The sequence below is a fragment of the Otolemur garnettii genome, unplaced genomic scaffold (genome assembly GCF_000181295.1).
Source record: "Otolemur garnettii isolate 467f Iridium unplaced genomic scaffold, OtoGar3 scaffold00091, whole genome shotgun sequence".
Lineage (NCBI taxonomy): Eukaryota > Metazoa > Chordata > Mammalia > Primates > Galagidae > Otolemur > Otolemur garnettii.
In genome coordinates, this window is record NW_003852486.1 from 4,275,415 (window position 1) to 4,284,305 (window position 8,891).

At 46.9% G+C, this 8,891-nt stretch overlaps 1 long non-coding RNA gene across 1 annotated transcript; it reads left to right on the plus strand.

The window, feature by feature from the left end:
* Window positions 1-3,346: 3,346 nt before the first annotated feature.
* Window positions 3,347-6,550, plus strand: LOC111727040. The gene is made up of 2 exons (XR_002774681.1): window positions 3,347-3,819; window positions 5,960-6,550. It is a non-coding gene; the product is annotated as an uncharacterized LOC111727040 (long non-coding RNA).
* The last annotated feature ends 2,341 nt before the right edge of the window (window positions 6,551-8,891 follow it).

The window sequence follows — 8,891 nt, forward strand, 5'->3', positions numbered from 1 at the left end:
AGATAAGATTGACCAGAAAACTGGATATTGTCCTAAGGAAGTATGTTTCAAATTGTAAAGTTTCAGAATAGAGCAGTTGAAATGGAGAGAGAGTAGTGTGGTAGTATTCTTTTCATCTTTGTTCCTTCTGCTTTCCTTTTAGTGTGGGATGTGTCATTTGCTGCCTGGTTTATTGCCATTCTTAAGTTTTCTATTTATTTTTGCCCAGGGCTGGGTTTGAACCCACCACCCCCGGCATATGGGCCCAGTGCCCTACTCCTTTGAGCCACAGACACCACTCATCATTCTTACCTTTTCAGTCTACCTTCCATGTCAGCGTTAGATTATTCCCCGTCTCCACTCTGCCTTTCCCTTGCGTGCAACGCTCCTGCTTACCACATCTAGGCTGAGATTTTCTGCCTCTCATTGCACACCCTCTAGTAACTTATCTATTCTCTGCCTCCGTGCATCCCCAGCCACTCTCGGTGCTTATCTGTCCCCTTTGCTTTGGTCTCCGTCTGAAGCTCTGACCTACCTCTTACTGTTTCTGTCTTCTGTAATTCATATTGTTCTTTCCTGTTCATTCTTTCAGTAAACATTCATTGACCACATCAAAACTTCTATAGCTCTTTCAATTTGTGCCGCTTGAACTTTTTAAAATTTCTTTCTCTTCTTATTTATTTATTTTTGCAGTTTTTGGCCAGGGCTGAGTTTGAACCCACAACCTCTGGCATATGGGGCCTTACCCCTTTGAGCCACAGGTACCGCCCTTCTTGACATAGATGCTTGCTTTGTTGCCTTCGGTAGAGTGCCATGGCGTCATAGCTCACAGCAACGTCAAACTCGGGCTCAAGGGAGTCTCTTGTCTCAGCTTCCCTAGTAGCTGGGACTATAGGTGCCCGCCACAATGCCTGGCTGTCTTTTTGTTTGTTTTAGCAGGCCCAGGCTGGGTCTGAACCCACCAGCCCTGGTGCATGTGGTCAGCACCCTAACCCCTGAGCTATGGGCACCCCTGAACTTTTTTCTTTTTGAGACAAAGTCTGTCACCCTGGGTAGCGAACCATGGCATCACAGCTCACAGCAACCTCAGACTCCTGTGTTCAACCTATCCTGTCAGCCTCCTAAGTAGGTGGGACTACAGGTGCCCACCCCAATGCCAGGATAATATTTTTCTATTTCTAGTAGAGACATATAAGTAGTAGAGACATGGTCTTACAGTCTCCCTCTTGTTCAGGTTGGTTTCAAACTCCTATGCTCAACGGATGCCCCTGTCTCAGCCTCCCAGAGGGCTGGGATTACAGGTGTGAGCTCACGCCTGGCCCACTAAAATGTTTAATTACTTACGGCTTTCAGTAGTTCTTTTTTGTTGTTGCTGTTGAGACAGTCTCACTATGTTGCCCTCAGCATAGTGCCGTGGCATCATAGCTCACAGCAACCTTAAACTCTTGGGCTCAAGCAATTCTCTTGCCTCAGCCTCTGAGTAACTGCCATAGCACCTGGCTATTTTTAGACTATTTTTAGAGATGGAGTCTCTTGCTCAGGCTGGTCTGGAACCTGTGACCTCAGGGCAATCCACCGGCCTTGGCCTCCTAGAGTACTAAGATAACAGACATGACCCACCGTGCCCAGCCTCACCTGGACTCATATATGTGGCTGCAGTTGTCTAGAAGCATGAATGGAGCTTATGATCAAGTATGATCTTACACCTTTGTTAGAATGCCAGTTGTAGGCTCGGCGCCTATAGCTCAACCGGCTAAGGCGCCAGCCACGTACACCTAAGGTGGCGGGTTCGAATCCCCAGCCTGGACCCGCCAAGCAACAATGACGGCTGCAACCAAAAAATAGCCGGGCGTTGTGGCGGGCGCCTTTGGTCCCAGCTACTTGGGAGGCGGAGGCAGGAGACTCGCTTGAGCCCTGGAATTGGAGGTTGCTGTGAGCTGTAATGCCACGGCACTCTGCCCAGGGGGACAGCTTGAGGCTCTGTCTCAAAAAAAAAAAAAAAAGAATGCCAGTTGTAATACCTTAATTCCTATCCACATGTTCTCTCCAGGATGCTAGCTTAACCTTGTTTAGATTGAAATAGCATTCCCAGTGTGCCAGAGTAGAGAGAGGTTTGAGTAGTTTGAGAGTTTCTTCTTTTTATCTTCTTCTTTTTCTTTTTTTTGAGACAGAGTCTCAATCTGTCACCCTGGGTGGAGTGCCATGGCATCGTAGCTCACAGCAACCTCAAATTCTTGGGCTTAAGTGATTCTCTTGCCTCCGCCTCCTGAGTAGCTGGGACTACAGGTGCCCGTCACAATGCCCAGCTATTTTTTGTTGCAGGTGTCGTTGTTTAACAGGTCCAGGCCGAGTTTGAACCCACCTGCCTCAGTATATGTGGCCGGCGCCCTAACCACTGACCTATGGGCGCCATGTCAGTAGTTCTTTTTCTTATTGTAGGTCTTCCCTCCCTTGCCTCTACCTCCCAATTTAATTATAAACTCCTTGAGTCTGAGGACTTTGCCTTAGATTTCTTTGTTTCCCATACATTACAGGAACTCAGTACTAAACAACCTACTGATTGATTGAGGTAAAGGTCAGTAGACATTTATGGAGCCCCTACTATGTGCTAGACTCTGGGGAATAGCAGGAAGATTAAGGTACTTTCCCAGCCCTCAAAAAGTTTAAGTCAGGGCAGTGCCTATGGCTCAAAGGAATAGGGCACCAGCCCCATATACTGGAGGTGGTGGGTTCAAACCTGGCCTTGGCCAAAAATTGCAAAAAAAAAAGTTTAAGGGCAGCGCCTGTGGCTCAAATGAGTAGGGCACCAGCCCCATATGCCGGAGGTGGCGGGTTCAAACTCAGCCCCAGCCAAAAACTGCACCCCCCCCAAAAAAAAAGTTTAAGTCATAAATGCATAAAATTAGATAAATTTATAAAGTAAAATGTCTGTCTGATAGGATCATATAATCAGGCTGCAGGCTAGTTAGTACACAGTAGGGAAGGGACTTAACACAGCCAACCACAGCTAAAAGAAAGCTATCAATGTCCTTGCTAAATTTCCTTTCTTTATAAGCCACATGGAACCATTTTCTTATAATCCCAGCTGTGTCATTTCTGCTTTCCAAACCAAGCTCGGGACTCTTTGGTTCTATTTGGTACTCTATGGGTTAATAGACAGAGCATCAAAGGTTCAATTGCCACCTTGGAACTAAGTTGTTTGTAATGTGCTCCAAACTCTTGGCCTCCTCTCCAAGACAAAGGAATGTGGGCCAGACTCATCCTCTCTAGTAATGTACACTTGGGTAGGGCATTACACTTCTCCGAATCCTTCTCATTTCATTCGAGCCTCACGTTAACCCTGCAAAGTAGTGTTTTCTCTTGAGGACTAAGTAAATGATTACCAAGGGCAGTTTCATTACAACCTGGCACTACAGAGGAAACACCATTAGGGAACAAGTTCACTTTTTCTAGAGTCTGATGCTAAGATGGAAGGATTTGGCTTTAATTTCATTTGCATATCTGGCCTACTACATTTAATAAATGTCCATGATGTGGCATTTCTCAGGTCTCCTGGCTCCTAATTTACTCCTCTTTACAGCACGCTAAGAGAGAATCATCCAACTCTCTCGAGTTCAAAAGTTTTACCTCATTCAAAGCTCTTTTGGGCACTATGGAACTAAGAATCTAATGCTTAGAACTGGGTTGGTTGGGACTGCTGCTCTTCCTTATATGAGAGAAATTGGGTTGGGACTTGCCTTAATGGGATTCTTTTGTTTGCAGATTGGCTCTACCAGTGCACCTGGACAGGGAGGAATCCTGGCTCAGCGAGAATTTGATAGACGATTCTCCCCCCACTTTGTAAGCTTTCTGGTTTTTCTCTCAACATTTTTCTGATATGAGAATGCCATTTTGGTTTTGGAATCTCTTGGCCTCCATAGAAGATTTATTCTGTTGGTTGGTTTTTTTTTTTTTTTCCCCCTCAAGCTGTTGCCCTGGATAGAGTGCTATGGTGTCATAGCTCAGAGCAACCTCTAACTCTTGGGCTCAAGCGATCCTCTTGCCTCAGTTTTTCTATGTTAGTAGAGATGGGGGTCTCACTTTTGCTCAGGCTGGTCTCAAACTTGTGAGCTCAAGCTATCCACTTGCCTCAGCCTCCCAGAGTGCTAGGAGTACAAGCATGAGCCACCATACCCGGCCTATTGGTTGGTGCTTGTCTTATCTGTTTTTATAGTTTCTAATATAGATAGCTTTCTCATATATCCTGATTTAACCATTCCCAAAGATTTTTGGCAATGAGATCACAATTTCTAGAACCATAAAACCAGCCTTTTTTCTCTACTCAGCCTCGAATAGAGGACCATCTGAGGGTCCTGAGTCTATTTTGAGTTTTAAAAAAATATCTGGGCTCGGAGTCTGTGGCTCAAGTGGCTAAGGTGCCAGCCACATAACACCAAAGCTGGTGGGTTCAAATCCAGCCTGGACCTGCCAAACAATGACAGGTGCAACCAAAAAATAGCCAGGCATTGTGGCGTGCGCCTGTAGTCCCAGCTATTTGGGAGGCAGAGGTAGGAGAATCGCTTGAGCCCAGGAGTTGGAGGTTGCTGTGAGCTGTGATGTCACAGCACTCTACCCAGGGTGACAGCTTGAGGTTCTGTCTCAAAAAAAAAAAGTATCTGATTAGATTCAAAGGGTCATGGAGCATTGGAAAGGGTAAGTAGGAACTTTGTTGTGGTCTACCACTGGAGAGAATTTTTTTAACATTTGTCTAAAGTACTAAATGAGAGAATTCATTCAGTTAAAGTTCTGAATTATATGCTCATTCTGTGTTCTACTTTGGGAAAACAATGATGAATAAGACATTCCCTTTCATTAAAGATCTTCTGAGCTGGCTTGGCACCTATGGCTCAAGCGGCTAAGGCACCAGCCACATACACCTGAGCTGGCAGGTTCAAATCCAGCCCAGGCCCACCAAACAATGGCGGCTGCAACCAAAAAATAGCCAGGCATTGTGGCAGACGCCTGTAGTCCCAGCTACTTAGGAAGCAGAGGCAGGAGAATTGCTTAAGCCCAGGAGTTGAAGGTTGCTGTGAGCTGTGATGCCACGGCATTCTACCCAGGGTGACAGCTTGAGGCTTTGTCTCAAAAAAAAAGAAAAGAAAAAAAGATCTTCTGAGCTCATAGATGACTCAGAACAAGTAAATGGAGAAGATGCTGTGATGATGTCATATGCTGGGTACTAGAGAAATATGAGCAGGAACATCTAATCTGTCTTTGGAAGTCAGAGAGTGTTTTCCAGATCCCAGCACTCTGGGAGGCTGAGGCAGGTAGATCACTTGAGTTCACAAGTTCCATACCAGCCTGAGTAAGAACGAGATCCTGTCTCTAAAAAACTAGCTGGGCATTATGGTGGACACCTGTAGTCCCACCTACTCAGGCTGAGACAGGAGGATCACTTGAGCCCAAGAGTTTGAGGTTTCTGTGAGATATGACGCTATAGCACTCTAGGGGCAACAAAGTGAGATTCTGTCTCAAAAAAAAAAGTGTTTTCTGGAAGAGGCCAGGCATTTTAGGAAAGGACATGCGAAAAGGCATGATGTGATCCAGGAATGCCAAGTGGCTCATCAGGCTGGAGTATAGAATATGAGGTGGAGGAACGGAAGCGAGGGGGCACGGGGTATAAGCAGGAGTTAGGTCACAGGCAGCTTAGCTATAGGGGCAAGACTTGGGCATCTCCATTGTCAAAGACTGCCTGGAAGAAAGAAGATTCTTTCCCAGTCTGGGTTGGGTCAAGTGAGGCCTTTTGCTTCATAGCTTGAAAGATGAATTGGTCTTTAGACAGCTGTTGTGTATCATGAGTGGTCAGAGAAGAACCTTCTTGGCCAAAGTTTTACTTAAAATTGGGCTAGACTGTTCCCTTTCTCAATGGATTCATTCCTTCCCTGTCTTCTCCTGAGCCCTAATTCAGACTTCTAAGCAAGGCCTTTATTTTCCTTGGCAGCTGGACTGGGCAGCTTTTGGGGTCATGACACTTCCATCCATCGGCATCCCCCTGCTCTTATGGTACTCCAGCAAGAGGAAGTATGACACTCCCAAAGTGAGGAAGAGCTGAGTGGGTGCTCCATGGCCTCCTCTCCCATGAAATCCAGGTGCTTTCCAGACTCCAAAGGATATCTCAGATGCAGTCTCTTCTCCCTTAGCCCTTGGCCACCTTCTCCTGGATCCTGACCTGCTCTCAGCCAGAGTGAAAGACCAGGCCTTGAAGTCCACAAGAGCCTCCTTGATTACAGCATGAAGCCATACAAACAGGAACATCTTTGGCAACAGCCCTTGAACCTAGAGGCCCTCTGGTGCCCCAATGAGCTGCTGCTGTTATATTGCTGGCAATGAGAATTCTCTCAGGGGTCCAGAGCACGGTGTGGGGGCACTTCAGAGATTGCCTGACACCACCCCATCCCTTACCTTCCCCTCTCAAAGAGGGAAGAAGATGAAATGAAAGCTATGGGACTCTCGGAGGCTACCCAGTCTCTGTTCTGGGTTGGGGAGGTACTTACTCAATGGGATTTTCTAATAAAAACAAATGCCACACAAACTTGTCTATCTTCCTGTCACCTAGGTAAGCACAGGTTGTTGGAACACAGGTCCCAAGTGCCTGGGCTCCTAGGCAGGTGAGCTGAGCTCTGGCCTTGGTGTAGGAGTTGTGAGTCTTGTTTCCCCCTTTTGAATCCTTTGTTCCCATCCTGTTTCCCTCTCTGATTTCCCTCTTTTTTTTTTTTGAGACAGCCTCAAGCTATCATCCTGGGTAGAGTGCTGTGGCATCAAAGCTCACAGCAATCTCCAACTCCTGGGCTTAAGTGATTCTCTTGCTTCAGCCTCCCAAGTAGTTGGGACTACAGGCACCCACCACAATGCCTGGCCATTTTTTGGTTGAAGTTGTCATTGTTTGGCAGGCCTGGGCTGGATTCAAACCTGCCAGCTCTAGTATATGTGGCCAGCGCCTTAGCCACTTGAGCCACAGGTGCTGAGCCTCTGATTTCTTTCTACACTCACCACCTCTGCTCCTATACCTCTGCCTGTTAGTCCCTCTCACAGCTCAAGAAGATGGGCTGGAGAAAGACAGGCTTGCAGAGGTGCAGCTGTTCTCACTCCCTGGGAGTAATTCTGGTGTGATTTACTGACTGCCCATTCTTTTTTTTTTTTTTTTTAAAGAGACTCCTACAGCAAGGCCAGAGCTCGCTGTGGCATCATGACGCACAGCAACCTCCAGCTCTTGGACCTAGGCAATCTTCCTGCCTCAGCCTCCTGAGCAGCTGGGACCCGCTACAACGCGCGGCTATTTTTTTGTTGCAGTTTGGCCAGGGCCATGTTCAAACCTGCCACCCTCGGTATATGGAGCCAGCACCCCACTCACTGAGCCACAGGCACTGCCCCTGACTGAACATTCTTGAAAAGATACCCCTCTTGCCTGATTCTAGCCCTTTTTCTGGTTAAGAACTAACTTTGGACAACCACATTGATCCTAGTTCTTTGGGTGGTTGAGGTAGGAGGATCACTTGAAGCCAGGAGTTGAAGAACAGCCTGGGCAATACTAAGACCTTGTCTGTCCAAAACCTTAAAAAATTAGCCAGGTGTGGTAGTACATGCCTGTGGTCCCAGGTACTCAGGAGGCTGAGGCAGGAGGATCATTAGATCCCAGGAGTTTGAGGTTGAAGTGAGCTATGACGATGCTACTGCCCTCCCAGCCTGAGCAACAGTGAGAGACCCTATCTCAAAAAAGGACTAGCTTTTCTTGAGCTTGAGTTTACTTTTTAAAACACTGCTTTGAGCCCAGGCCAGGATGAAGTGCTTGGGACACCGCCCCCCCCCCACCACCCGGAGTTGGACCCTAAGCATGGCCTATAGGGAGGCATTGACTTTTGCTGCTGTAGCAGAGGGAGAAGCCACTCTGAGCTGACTGTGTCCAACCCAGGAATGTCGTGGTCCGAGAACAGCCTCCCAGGCAGCAGGGAAACCCAACAAACACCCGCTTTGTTCCTGCCACAAGTTTCCCTGTTTAGATTCTGCTCCCCCAGCTCCCCTGCCCAACCGGTTTAACCTTTCCTTCCAAGAGGCAGTTGGAGCCTCTGGGCCCAGGGGATGAAAAGGACATGGAGACAGCGGGAGGCTCCAAGTGGAGCAGCCCTCCACCAACTCACATCTCTCTTTCAGGGACTACAGCTTGGACAACCCAGGACTGGCCAGGTCAGAGGCAAGGAGGATATATTTGCTTGTGTTGTGTTCCTGGTGGGAACCTGGGACTTGCTCAAGAGAATAGGGAGAACAGGGTTGAGGGTCCGAGGCCTGGGGTTGAGGACAGGCATAGGGATGGGAAAGGGAACTAGTTTGGTATATGTCATCTTGCTCTCTGGGACTTGAAATCTGGAAGAGGGAACACTGTTCCATCTGTGTAGTCTCCACTGAAAGTCTAATCTGTTAAGTATAGGAGGAAGGGTTCTGATTTAGAGGGTAGGATAAACTTCAAAAGTCTAGAAGATCATACAGATTCTCCTTGATTTACGATGAAGTTACATCCCAATATGTTTATATGATAAAATAATTACATCAAGATGTAACCCCACTGTAAATTGTAAATAAGTTGAAAATTCATTTTAATACACCTAACCTACCAAGCATCATAGCAGAGCCTAGCTTACCTTAAATGTGCTCAGAACACTTACATTAGCTTACAGTTGGGTAAAGTTATTTAAAACAAGTCTATTTTATAATAAAGTGTTGAATATGTCATGTAATTTATTGAATACTGTACTGAAAGTAAAAACTAGAAGGGATATATAGATACTTGAAATATGGTTTCTAGGCTCGGCGCCTGTGGCTCAAGTGGCTAAGGCGCCAGCCACATACACCTAAGGTGGTGGGTTCGAATCCAGCCCGGG